At 54.3% G+C, this 12,621-nt stretch overlaps 1 long non-coding RNA gene across 1 annotated transcript; it reads right to left on the bottom strand.

The window, feature by feature from the left end:
• Positions 1-7,502: 7,502 nt before the first annotated feature.
• On the bottom strand, positions 7,503-11,745 carry LOC130541651 (uncharacterized). The gene is made up of 3 exons (XR_008955734.1): positions 11,629-11,745; positions 10,697-10,793; positions 7,503-10,122 (listed from the first exon to the last, which is right to left on the bottom strand). It is a non-coding gene; the product is annotated as an uncharacterized LOC130541651 (long non-coding RNA).
• Positions 11,746-12,621: the final 876 nt, after the last annotated feature.

Raw genomic sequence — 12,621 nt, 5'->3', positions numbered from 1 at the left:
CTCACCCCCTCACAGGATGGGTGTGGACAGCTGTGGGTCTCACTGCTGAGTCCCAACTCAACCCCGGCCCCAGCCACTCGGTGAAAGTCACTTGGCCAGGACTGCCAGCCCCCTGCAGCCCCCAGGCCAGCGTCTGGGTGGCCTCCACACCCTCTCCTTGGCCAGCCTGGACCCAGGCTCTGAGCTTGGCTTTGCCACAAGATTCTGTCTTTAACTCCTGACAGCCAATTCCTCTCTTTGGAGAGGAAAAAATTCTGCCCTAAAGTCTGGTTCAGAAAGGCCTCATGCAGTTAGACAAATCCCCAGGGAAACAAGTGTTTTAGCTTAGGCCCTGAGACACGGGTCCCGCAGCGGGGAGAGAGGAGGAGAGCCGGGGAGGGGGCCTTCCCAGAGTCCGGCAGAGGCGCCTTCTCAGAGGGCCGCTGCCTGCAGGAAGTTGAGGACCCCCTTGCTGGGCCGGGCCCACCCCTCTGGCCTCTCTCCCAACCTCCTGCACTCGGCTGCAGCCTCACCCAGTGGACCCTGCCTTGGGGCCTTTGCACATGTGGAGACTGTTGCCTCCCGGCCAGGCCCTCCCTGGCCACCTGGCCCCACCCTGCTGTGATTTCATCCCCCCATCTGCCCGCTATTCCCCTTCCTCCCACCCTCCTGCCCTCACGCCTTCCGCCTTGTGTCTCCCTTCCTGGTCTGTCTCTCCCTGAGAACACAGCCCTGCGTGTGCCCGGGAGAAAGATCTCAGCAGGTGTTTGTTGAACGAATGAATGAGCCCCAGGCTCTCTTCTACCTTTGGTCCCTGACCCTCAAATGGACTGCAGGTTGGGTGGCACCAGCACCCGGCACATCTGGGAGCAGGTGGGGCCACAGGGCCGGAGCCTGGTCCCCTGTCCCTCGGCTGTGGGAAGGCCAGAGCGAAGGCTTGGGGCTCACGGCTGCTGTCCATGGGAAGCCAGCCCTGGGCTCCAGTGAGGAAGAACTTGCAAAGCCTGGGGGGTGGTGCAGCAAAGGGGGCCACTTCCTGCTGCGTGGCGAGGTGAGCTCCCCATGTAAGCAGGAGCTAAGACAGTGCCGATGTCAGGGCGGGGCTGACCCACTTCAAGGATTCTAAGCCCCCACACATCTGACAAGCACACTAGTGTGGCTCCGGAAAAAGACAGGGTATCAAGGGAATTCTGTCCCTTCTCACCGTTCTGAGACACGGCCACTGACTGTGCTGTGAGTTTCGGCAAAGCCAGAGAGATGCCCCTGAACAGAACTCAGGGCAGAGGGTGGGGTAAGCTCTTCATGGGGTTGAGAGGTTGGGGTCAGAGAGGTTGGCAGGCTCGGGGTCTCGCAGAGTCTGGTGGGCCCTGGGGAGGAGTTGGGTTTACGCTTTAACCCTGGGGCCTCCTCGCTAACTGCACGCTTTGATTTCACGCAATGCATTCCTGGACCTGGCTCCTTCAGGATGCAGGGACCTGTCTATCTCAACCACAGGGTAGTCTCACCGACGGGGATCCCGTGTAGCAGGTGTCCAGTGAGCATGTTAGAGAATGAAGAAGGGACTGGTGCATGACCAGTGGTTAGGGCAGGGTCGTGAGGGCTCCTGGAGGGGAACTGCCCGAGACTCACCAGCTCAGGAGTCAGCCCCTCAGAGAAGAGCACAGGCCCCAGCCCCAGGCAGAGAACTGGCTGTGCAGGGAGCACCAGTCAGGGATACTCCAGTCGCTACTGCCGCGCAACAAACATCCCCAGGCTGGGGGATCGAAAGAGCAGCTACCGCTGTGGCTCCTGTTTTGACTGGAAATCCAGAGTGGACCCTTGCCCGGGCGGCAGCTGCAGCCTTGCTCTCTGGGGTGATTACTTTGAAAACGGGGTGTGCGGACGAGGGCAATGCCAGAGGCCTGGAGGCTCTACCCTCGTGGTGCGTTTTGGAAGGGGCCATTTCTGTTTCCTCTCAGATCTCCAGACCCAGCAGCTGATCCCGGCTCCCTGGGCGGACACAGCCCTCACCTTCTGGGTGATGTGGATGCAGCATCGCTGTCCTGAAGCCAAAGGCCAGGATTTGAGAGGCCAGGCCAGGGGTGGAAGAGCGGGGCCGCTCCGTGTCTGGCTCCCTCCTGGCTCCCTGCCCGGGAGCCGGCTGGAGTGAGCGGTGGAGAGCACTTCACAGGGAGGCGGGGCATCTGCCTGCAAGGTCGATGGGGCAGGATGGGGCAGCCCTGTGATGGCCTCTGCATAGGCTGGGCTGCTGCGATTCCCTGTGGCTGCAGGCCTGGCGCTGAGGAGTACGTGGTGTTCTGTGGGCTGTGCGCTGAGGTTCATGGGTTACCGGGGATTCCTGTATCCCTGTCGTCCAGCCTCAGGATGGGGCCTGGTCAGAGCTCACAGCCCAAACGCCAGCAACTGCCTCGTGAGCTGGATCCCCTCACTTCTCCCACGAAGAGCAGCGGCCGGTGATGCTTCTCCCCAGCCTCCTCCTCCTCCCGCACGGGGCGTTGAGCCGGGGCCCTGCCCCTCCACTCCCAGTGGCCAGAGCCAGCTCTGTCCCCTTCTCGGTCCTCGTTATGTGGGTCCAATCTGCCCCTCTCCGCTTTCTTTCCCTTACCCTGTTGCCAGCCAATCTTCCTTTGCAGGAAGGTGGACGGGGAGGGGATGAGCCTTCCCTCTTCCTCCCGGAATCTCCATCTCCACAACGGGCTCAGATCTGGAGGCCGAGGGACGTTTAGCAACGGCTCCCTGCCCAGGGCTTCCAGACACACAGGAAAGGAAGTCGGTGGCTGGAGAGGCCACTTCAGGGCAGCTAGAACCAGGAGGCCCCACATGTGGTGAATGAGAGGATCCTGCATACCTAGGATGAACATGGTGGAGGCCCCTCCACCCACCCTGCAGCTCGGCCAAACCTTGACATTCTGCCATCTTGCTTCACATCTTGCTGGTTTCTGGGAAACAGAACATCCCACGTACCATTCAAACCCAGCCAGGGTGTTTTGGAAGTGAACGGCCAGCCCAGGTCAGGGTGAGGCCAAGAGACCGCCGCAGCCCTCTGATGTGGCCACCCTGGGTCTTCCATGTTCCCACAAGTGGCCGGTCCCTGCTGGGAGCTGAGCCGACTGTCTGTCTACCCCAAACCAGGGGTGCCCTTGAAGGTAGGGGGCTGCCTCCCAGCCTAGGTTCCCAGCAGTTCAGCCATCGGTCCCCATCCACGGCTCGGAGCTGTCAGGAGGGACGTCCAGGTCCAGCACAGCCGCAACAATTTCACCAGGAGCCGAAATTGCATTAAGAAATACAGGAAAAATGACACAACTTTCCCCAGGGCTCAGGACCAGGGAAACGGAGGAAAACTTGGGCAGAATTCTGGACGGAGCCCCATTAGGTGCTGAACCGCGGGCGGCCCCGTGCCCTTCCTGTGCCTCAGTTTCCCTATCTGTGAACTGGGGATTGCATTCTCGCCTGGGGTCGTGGAGGATAGACAGAGGTGGCCAAGGGCCGGGGAGGGCACCTGGACACAGCAGGGCCCAGAGCTGTTTCTGCTGCTTGTCTCTGGATTTTCCCCTTTATTAAGATTTGCTGCTGTTTGGGATTATTTCTGACCCCAAGAGCAGTCCTGCGTACTTGCGCCACTGTCCACCTTTGGAGCCGAAACCCTCAGTGGTGCAGGACCCAACAGAGAGGGGGCCTGTTTGGAGGCATTCGAGGAGCCCCCGGGCCTGGCTGCCGACCCTGCTGGGCGCTGGCCTCTGCCGCTCACGGTCCCGTCGCCCCAGCCCACTCTAACGCCGCATCCTGTACTTGGCCGTGGTTTTTCAAACCAGCAGCATTTATGATGCTGTCTCCCACCTGCACACGCATCAAAGTCACGTCACAAGTCGGGTGCGGTGGCTCACGCCTGTAATCCCAGCACTTTGGGAGGCCAAGGTGTGTGGATCATTTGAGGTCAGGAGTTTGAGACCAGCCTGACCAACATGGTGAAACCCCATCTCTACTAAAAATACAAAAATTAACCAGGTGTGGTGGTGTGTGCCTGTAACCCCAACTACTCGGGAGGCTGAGGCAGGAGAATTGCTTGAACCCGGGAGGCGGAGGTTGCAGTGAGCTGAGATCGCACCACTGCACTCCATCCAGACTGGGCAACAGAGTGAGACTTTGTCTCAAAAAAGAAAAAACAAAACAAACAAACAAAAACAAAAACAAAGTCACATCACAGAAAGAGCACAACTGACATCAGTGGGCTGGGATTTTAGGCTTTTCTGGGCCCTTTTTTGAAATACATTTTTCAACTTTTGGGATCATTGTAGACCCATATTCAGCCGTAAGAAAAAATAGAAAAAGGGTGAAGGGGGCACTCCTGATTCCCTCAGCCTCCTGTGGCGTCTGTAGCGCTGCCCCACGACCAGAACCTTGCACTGTTTGAGTCTCTCATTTGTGTATTGTGTGAGGCCATTCTCGTGTTGCTAGAAAGGACTGCCTGAGGCTGGGTGGTTTATAAGAGGTTTATTTGGCTAACGTTTCTGCAGGCTGCACGGGAAAGATGACGCTGGCATCCGCTTCTGGTGAGGGCCTAAGGGAGCTCCAACCATGGCGGAAGGTTGAAGGCAGATCCAGAGCAGGAGACAGAGAGACAACGGGGAGGCCCCAGACATTTTGTGTTTTTTTGAGACAGTTTCACTGTTGTCACCCAGGCTGGAGTGCAATTGCTCAATCTCGGCTCACTGCAACCTCCGCCTCCCGGGTTCAAGCAATTCTCCTGCCTCAGCCTCCCGAGTAGCCGGGACTACAGGCACCCGCCACCACGCCCAGCTAATTTTTTGTGTGTGTTTCTAGTAGAGACGGGGTTTCACCACGTTGGCCAGGCTGGTCTCGAACTCCTGACCTCAGATGATCTGCCCGCCTTGGCCTCCCAAAATGTTGGGATTACAGGCATGAGCCACCGTGCCGGTCTGGTCTCAGACTTTTACACAATCAGATCCTTGCATGAACTAACTGAGCAGGAACTCGTCACCAAGGGGATGGTGCTGGGCCATTTGAGAGGGACTCACTTTTATGATCCAACACCTCCCAGCAGGCTCCACTTCCAACACGGGGGATCAGTTTTCAATATGAGATTTTTGAGGACAAGCATTTAAGCCATGTCAGGTGTACCACACACGTGTGTGTTTAGCCCCATGCAATTGATCACAGGTGCAGGTGGTTGAACCCCCACTGCAGTCAACATGCAGACACGCGTCAGCATGAGAACCCCACTGCCTTTTAATAACCACACCCCTCTCTCTCTCTGGAAATGCCAGCAACCACTCACCTGTTCTCCATTTCCACAATTTTGTCATTTCCAGAATGTTATATACAGAGAATCACATAGTATGCGACCTTTTGGAGTTAACTCAGCAAAATTCCCTAGAGAGTCATCAGAGTTCTAGTTTCTTCCATTTCTTTGTGGAGCCATATCCCGTGACGTGGATGCACCCAGTTTACTCAGCCACTCGTCTGCTGAAGGAAATCTAGGCTGTTTCTAGTTTTTGGCTATTATGAATAAAACTGATATAAATTTCCATGTCCAGGTTTTAGTGTGAACATAAGTTTCCATTTCTCTGGATAAATGCCCAAGAGTGCAATTGCTGGGTGATATGGTAGTTCATGTTTAGCAATCTTTTTTTTTTTTTCTGAGATGGAGTCTTGCTTTGTAGCTCAGGCTGGAGTGCAGTGGCGTGATCTCGGCTCTCTGCAATCTCCTCCTCCTGGGCTTACACCATTCTCCTGCCTCAGCCTCCTGAGAAGCTGGGACTACAGGTGCCCACCACCACACCCGGCTAATTTTTTTGTATTTTTAGTAGAGACGGGGTTTCGCCGTGTTAGCCAGAATGGTCTTGATCTCCTGACCTCGTGATTCACTCGCCTCAGCCTCCCAAAGTGCTGGGATTACAGGCGTGAGCCATCGCGCCTGGCTGAGAGTTCTTAAGTATTCTTTATATATATGAGATTCTAGTTCTTATTTAGAAATATGGTTTGCAAACATTTCCCCTCAGTCTGCATTTATCTTTTCATCTATAAGGTCTTTTGCAGAGTAAAGGTCTTTAATTTTGATGAAGTGCAATTTATGAATTTTTCCTTTGGTGTTGAGTTTTCAAACTTTGGTTTCAATATAACAGGTTTTTTGTTTGTTTGTTTGTTTGCATTTTGTATAAGGTGTGAGGTTTTGGTGGATACTCATTTTTTGCCTATGGATGTCCAATTGCTCCAACACCATTTGTTGAAAGGCCACCCATCCTCCACGGAATTATGTTTGCACCTCTGTTGGAAACCAGCAGGGCATATTTGTGTGGGTCTATGTCTGAGTTCCCTGCTGTTCCATTCATCTATGTGTCCAAACCTCTTTTGATATGGACTTGGTGAAGACAGTAATCTTTTATACCCAGCAGAGTAGCTCTTCATGCTTTTTCCAAGATTGTTTAGCTGGAGCCTGTGCCTTTCCATATAAATTTTAGAATAAGCTTGTCTATATTTACAAAGAGACTTGGGGGATTTAGATAGAGATTTCATTAAATCAATAGATCAGTTTCATGGTAGGTGACACTATGTTGAGTCTTCCAATCCATGAACATGGTATATCTTTCTTCATTTGTTTAGGTCTTTTTTGGTCCTTTCATCAGCATTTTGTAATTTTCAGCCTACAAGTACTAGACATATTTTATCAAGTTTATGTCTAAGCATTTCATTATTCTTGGAGTGCTTGTAAATAATAATACATTTTAAAATTTTGTTTCCACATTTTCATTGTTAGTCTATGGAAATGTGATTGATTTTTGAATGTCGATCTTGTATCCTGTGATTGCACTGAACTCACTAATTAGTTTTTTGTTTTTTGTACATTTGTTGGGATGGTCCATGTGAATAATAATGCCCTTGATAAACAGAGATCATTTTATTTCTTCCTTTCCAATCCGTGTGCCTTTTATTTATTTTTCTTGCCTTAGTGCAGTGAATAGAACTTCCAGCGTGTTGAATGAAAGTGGTGGGAATGAATATCCTTGTCTTGCTCCTGATCTCAGGGAAGAGCATTTGGCCTTTTATATTAAGTGAGGTTAGCTGCAGGGATTTTGTAGATGCTTGTTAGCAAGTTACGGAAGTTCCCTGCTACTTCTAATTTGCCAATAATTTTTATTAAGAATGTGTGTTGAATTATGCCAAATACATTTTCTGCATAGATTGATAAGATTATATCATTTTCCTCTTTTTTTAACCTGTTAATCTGATGGATCGCACCATCTGATTTTTCAATGCTCAGCCAATCTCAAATATATTTTCTGCATAGATTGATAAAGTTATATCATTTTCTTCTTCTTTAGCCTGTTAATCTGATGGGTTGCATCATCTGATTTTTCAGTGCTCAGTCAATCTCACGTATTTGGTATGAGTCTCACTTGTTCTTGGTGTATAATTATTTTTATACATTGTTGGATTATATTTGCTTGTATTTAGTGGAGGATTTTTGCCTCTATGTTCAGGAGAGACACTGGTCTGTAGTAGGATTTTAAAACTAGTCTTTAACTAATTTGGTGTCAGGATAGAGCCAGTTTCACAAAATAAGTGGGAAAGTGTTCCTTCCTCTTCTGTGTTCTGGAAGAAATTGTGTAAAATTGGTGTTGCTCCTTTAAATGTTTGGTAAAATTCTCCAGTAAAACCATCTGATCTGAGAGATTTCTTTTTGGGGAACTTTTAAATTATGAATTCAACTGCTGTGATGGTTCTAGGACTATTCAAATGATCTATTTCATCTTGGTTGAGTTTTGATGGCTTATGTTTTTAAAGAATTGGTCCATTTCTTCTAAGTTGTCAAACTCATGAGTGTAAAGTTATTCATAGTATTTTCTTATGATCCTTTTAATGACCACAGGATTTGTAGTGATACCCCGTTTTATCTCTGACATTGGTGATTTGCATCTTCTTTTTATTTTTGTCAGTCTTGCTAGTGGTTTATCAATTTTACAGATTTTCAAAGAACCAATTTATGTTGACTGATTTTCTCTGTTGTTTTCTTGTTTTCAATTTCATTAATTTCTGTCCTTTATCATTTCCTTCCTTCTTCCCACTTCTCATTTAATCTGCTCTTCTTTCTCTAGTTTCCTGAGGCCAAAACTTAGATGATTGATTTGAGATGCTTTCTCTTTTTCTAATATTATTTGGTACTATAAATTTCCCTCTAAGCTCTGCTTCATACCACACATTTTGATGTATTTTTATTTTCACTCATTCTGTGAGTTTATGTTTTTCACCACATTTGAGAAGTATTCCATTATTACTTATTCAAATCCTCAGTCAGTCCTGTTCTCTTCCTGAAAATCGGGTGGGTCTTTGGTTATTGTTCTACTGGTTCCTGAAGCTCTGTTCGTTTTTTTCTTCCTCTGTTCCCTCCTCCTTCCCTCCCTCCCTCACTTCTCCCTTTTTCCTCTCCTTTCTCCCTCCCTCTCTTCCTCCCTTCCTTTCTCCCTCCTCCCTTCCTCCCTCCCTTTCTCTCTCTATGGTTCCTATTGGGCCCATTCTACTGCTGTGTCCTCAGGTTCACTGGCTGTGTCCTCTGCCATCTTCACTTTACTACTGAGTACATCTGGAGAGTTTTGTTTCTGTGTTTGTAGTTGTTAGCTCTGTGTATTCCCTTTGGTTCTTTCTGATAACTTCTGTGTCTTTGCTGAGGTCTTCTACTTCATTTGTTTCTGGAGAGTGCATTGCTTTGTCATGGTGCCCTGTGGCGACAACCCTGGCCTCCTGGTTGTGTCCTCAGCCTCGAGCTGGTCCTGGCACTGGTGTCATTCATTGTCTTTTCTCATTCACGTGTGTGTCCTCCAGCTTTTGCTGTGATGAGCAGCTTTTGCTTGTATCCTGGGCATTTTGGCCCTGCTTAGAGACTCTGAGTCCTATGGATGTACTTTATTTTCCTAGGCCACCGCCCTGTAGGTTGGCACCAGGTCCTGGCTGGTGTCATGAACTGTGGTTCCTGACATTTTTACTCTTTGGGATGGGTGGTGCCGTCTGGGTATCCTTGGTTGATCTGGTGCTGGCAGAGTTTCCACTGGTGCTTCCTGAGGGGCCGGGGATTTCCCCGGCCATGTGGCAGCTCTAGGTGGGGAAGGAAGTTTCTACCCCATGGTCGCTTCCTGTGCTGAGCCAGCATGCTGTGGCATTCCCCTACCGATGCCACCCATACTTCTTGGTGGGGAGGAGGGTCTCAGGCCCACAGGGACCAAGGGGCTTTCTGGGCATGGTTTGCTGTGCCGAGCCCCCTGCTCAAGGCCCCTGTTGCACCTGGCAGGGGAATGGCCACCCCCCCCAGCTGCCTTCTCTTGCTAGGCTGGGAGTCAGGAAATGCCCAGCCTGGCTCTCCTCCTTCCTGTCACCTGGCCGTCTCTCCCACCTGGGCCCTGACCACTTGCACGCTTTGGAATTTTCTGTCCACTGCACGTGCAGTTTCCTGGATTTATAGCAGGGCTTAGTGGGAGGCACCTGGAAAAATAAGTCTTGTCTCTGCCAGGCGTCTCCTGATGTCTCTCTTTAAGCAGGACCCTGGGTCGGTCCCTTCTCAGTGCCTCAGTGTCCCCACCTGTGGGCATCCCCCACTCCCCTCTGGGTGGTTTGAGCCAGTGCCGTGGACGGCTCATCAGTCTACACAGCGTGCATGCAGGCTCGCGGGGTCCCTGCCGGGGGCAATGCCATCCCGCATCCCCACATTTCATGCACTAGCTCTGCTGGCCAAAGCCCTGGGCCCACCAGGAGGTTCATGAGGGCCAGGAGGGAGGGAAACTGAGGCAGCTTCAAGCTGATGGGAGGCAGGACAAAGGGGAGGCTCACTCTGAGCTGAAGGCAGTGGTCTCCTGCTGCCTCAGGGGATCCAGCACCCACCCCCAGCTCCCCTGAGCTGTGAGCAGGGGAGTGTGATCCCCCCAGGGCACAGCCTGCTGCCCCTTCCTTCTGCGTCCCCTGTCTCAGGGAGTCCTGGCCATCACCTGCCTCCTGAGTGAAGGCTGTTCACGGTGCAGTCTCTACAGATGCCAGATCCACAGGGACGCTGCCTCCCAGGGCTTGCTCAGAGGGGTGAGTGACGCTGCTACAGGTTTGCAGAGCTGACATCCCATGGGCCACGGTCACCAGCGGGACCTGGGAGATGAGAAGGGGCAGGCAGGTGAATTTCCCTCCCTGACTCTCTCGGGGAGAGGGCTGGGGTCCCAAGTGGCCATGGGATTGTCCCTTGTGTCTGGTAATTGGCTGTGTCTGGCCCAGGAGCTCACCACCTGCTGTTTGCTCCAGTCCCCTCCCCTCCCTCCCTCTGTCCTCCTGCCCCCTCCCCTCCCTCCCTCTGTCCCCCTGCCCCCTCCCCTCCCTCCCTCTGTCTCCCTGCCCCTTCCCCTCCCTCCCTCTGTCCCCCTGCCCCCTCCCCTCCCTCCCTCTGTCCCCCTGCCCCCTCCCCTCCCTCCCTCTGTGCCCCTGCCCCCTCCCCTCCCTCCCTCTGTGCCCCTGCCCCCTCTCCTCCCTCCCTCTGTCTCCCTGCCCCCTCCCCTCCCTCCCTCTGTCCCCCTTCCCCCTCCCCTCCCTCCCTCTGTCCCCCTGCCCCCTCCCCTCCCTCCCTCTGTCCCCCTGCCCCCTCCCCTCCCTCCCTCTGTCCCCCTGCCCCCTCCCCTGCCTCCCTCTGTCCCCCTGCCCCCTCCCCTCCCTCCCTCTGTCCGAGCTGCACCTGCACCAAGACATCACTCAGCAGGAGGCTTTGCTGGGGATCAGTTTTCCAGACAAGGCCCCTTGTCTGCCACTCTCTGTTCTGAGCATTGAGGGTCCTGGGAATAGAAGCCACCTCCATCGACTCCCCTTCTGCACAAGAGCCTGTTATAGGCCAATTCGTGTCTCCCCAAATCCACGTGTGGAGTCCTAACCTCTGGGGCCTCCGTGTGTGGCCATATTTGGAAGCCGGGTTGTCGCAGCTGTGATTTGTTTAGATGTGGTCACAGGAGTAGGGCGGACCCAGCAACCTTATACGAAGGGGAAATTTGTGCAGAGCGGGGTGGGCCGTGGGGCACATGGAGGAGGGAGGGGCGACCGGAGCCCAGAGTCCTGCTGACCTGGGGGTGGATCATCCGGGGGGGCCACCAGAGCAGCTCCTCGCCTGCCTGGAAACCACCCCAGAGGCACCTGCCGCGGCCTCCTCTCCCCACGCTTCCCTCTCCAATTCCCGGAAGTCCCTGTGGCTCTCACTGTGCTCCGCTCCTTCCTGCTGAGCCACACTTTCCCACGACGACGCTTATCTCAGCCCAGGGTCCAAGAGCGCAGGACACTGGCCCCCGCTCAGGCCACGCCCCCCAGAGAGGGGCTCCCGGCAGGGGCCACCCCCACTCGCTCCCTCCCCTCCTGGGCCCAGGCCAGTCTCGGGACAATGCGCCTTCCCCTTGGGCTGGGCCAGGTCGTTGGCGCGATTCGCCTTTGGAGAAGTTGGAACGAAGCCGGGAGGATGCCTCCAAGGTGTCAGACAGTGCCTCCAACGCAAGCCCAGCACCCGGCAGAGCCGTGTCCTCGCTTTACAGACCAGGAAACTCGAGTGCAGGTGGCCCAGCCCCTAGGGACGAAACGAGCCCTTCCGGGGCAGCCCCTCCCCTGGGAGCCACGCGAGGCCCTCACCCCTCTCCTCCTGGTCTCCAGGCGTCCTGAGCAGGTGCCACAGTTGGCCACTTCACGGATGAATGGACGAGGCTCAGAGAAGTGGATGGCGGTGCCAGCATGGGGCAGGAGTCCTGTGGGCAGCCCCTCCCCTCCGGGGCAGCTTCAGAAGAGTCTGTGACAAGAGGTCCCGCCCTGGACTTTGAGCAGGCAGGACGTGGACAGCCTCAGGGCTGTGGAAGCAGGAAGCTCGGGCAGTGCCCGGCTGCTCACAGCCAAGTCCTCCGAGCCCTGTGCCCTCCCCAGACCTGCTGCCCAGCGTCATGCACCTGAGGAGCCGCACCTGAGCCTCCCTGGTCCCGGGCCGGCCTTGTCCTCCAGGCAGTACAGCTTGTAGTGTCCAGAGGCAGCCTTGGGACAGTGGCCGTGGTCGGCGGGACCCGGGCCCACCCATGCTTTGCTATGAAGGAGATTTCCCTGTCAGGCCACACATGGAGAGGAGTTGCCCCCAGAGACCCCTGCGACCCAGGGAAGGAGCCCGCAGTGGCAGCAGCCCGGGACCTACAGAGGGGCGGTTGGGAGCTTCTCTTAGAGAAGATACACCCCAGGCCTGGGGGTCCTGGCGCCTGCGGGGCTGTTGGGCAGGAGGAAGTGTGAGGATCCTGCTCCGTGGCAAGCACAGAGGCAGCCTGAGAGCGGGGACAGGCCGTGGGTCAGATCATGTGTCCAGGTGGGGGAGGCTCTCACCCGGCGTGGTCCAGCCGCAGCTCTGCCGGCCTGGCTGGGTGACCAGGGCCCTTCCCTGCTCTTGGCCTTGGGGTTGTCATCTGCAAGGAGGGCGTCCTCGGTTCTCTATGCTAGGTCTGGTGTGGGGGTCTGTTGAGACCCCAGGTGTGGAGCAGTGCCACAGTCGTGAAATGGGTGCAGACGGGGCAGCCTCCACACCCTTGGCCCTGGACCGCCATGCAGTGGGGCTGAGCTTGTCAGCTCCCGGGATGTGTGAGTGACCGCAGG

The sequence above is a fragment of the Pan paniscus genome, chromosome 6 (assembly GCF_029289425.2).
Source record: "Pan paniscus chromosome 6, NHGRI_mPanPan1-v2.0_pri, whole genome shotgun sequence".
NCBI classification, from domain to species: domain Eukaryota; kingdom Metazoa; phylum Chordata; class Mammalia; order Primates; family Hominidae; genus Pan; species Pan paniscus.
This window is presented reverse-complemented; position numbering and strand designations above follow the sequence as displayed.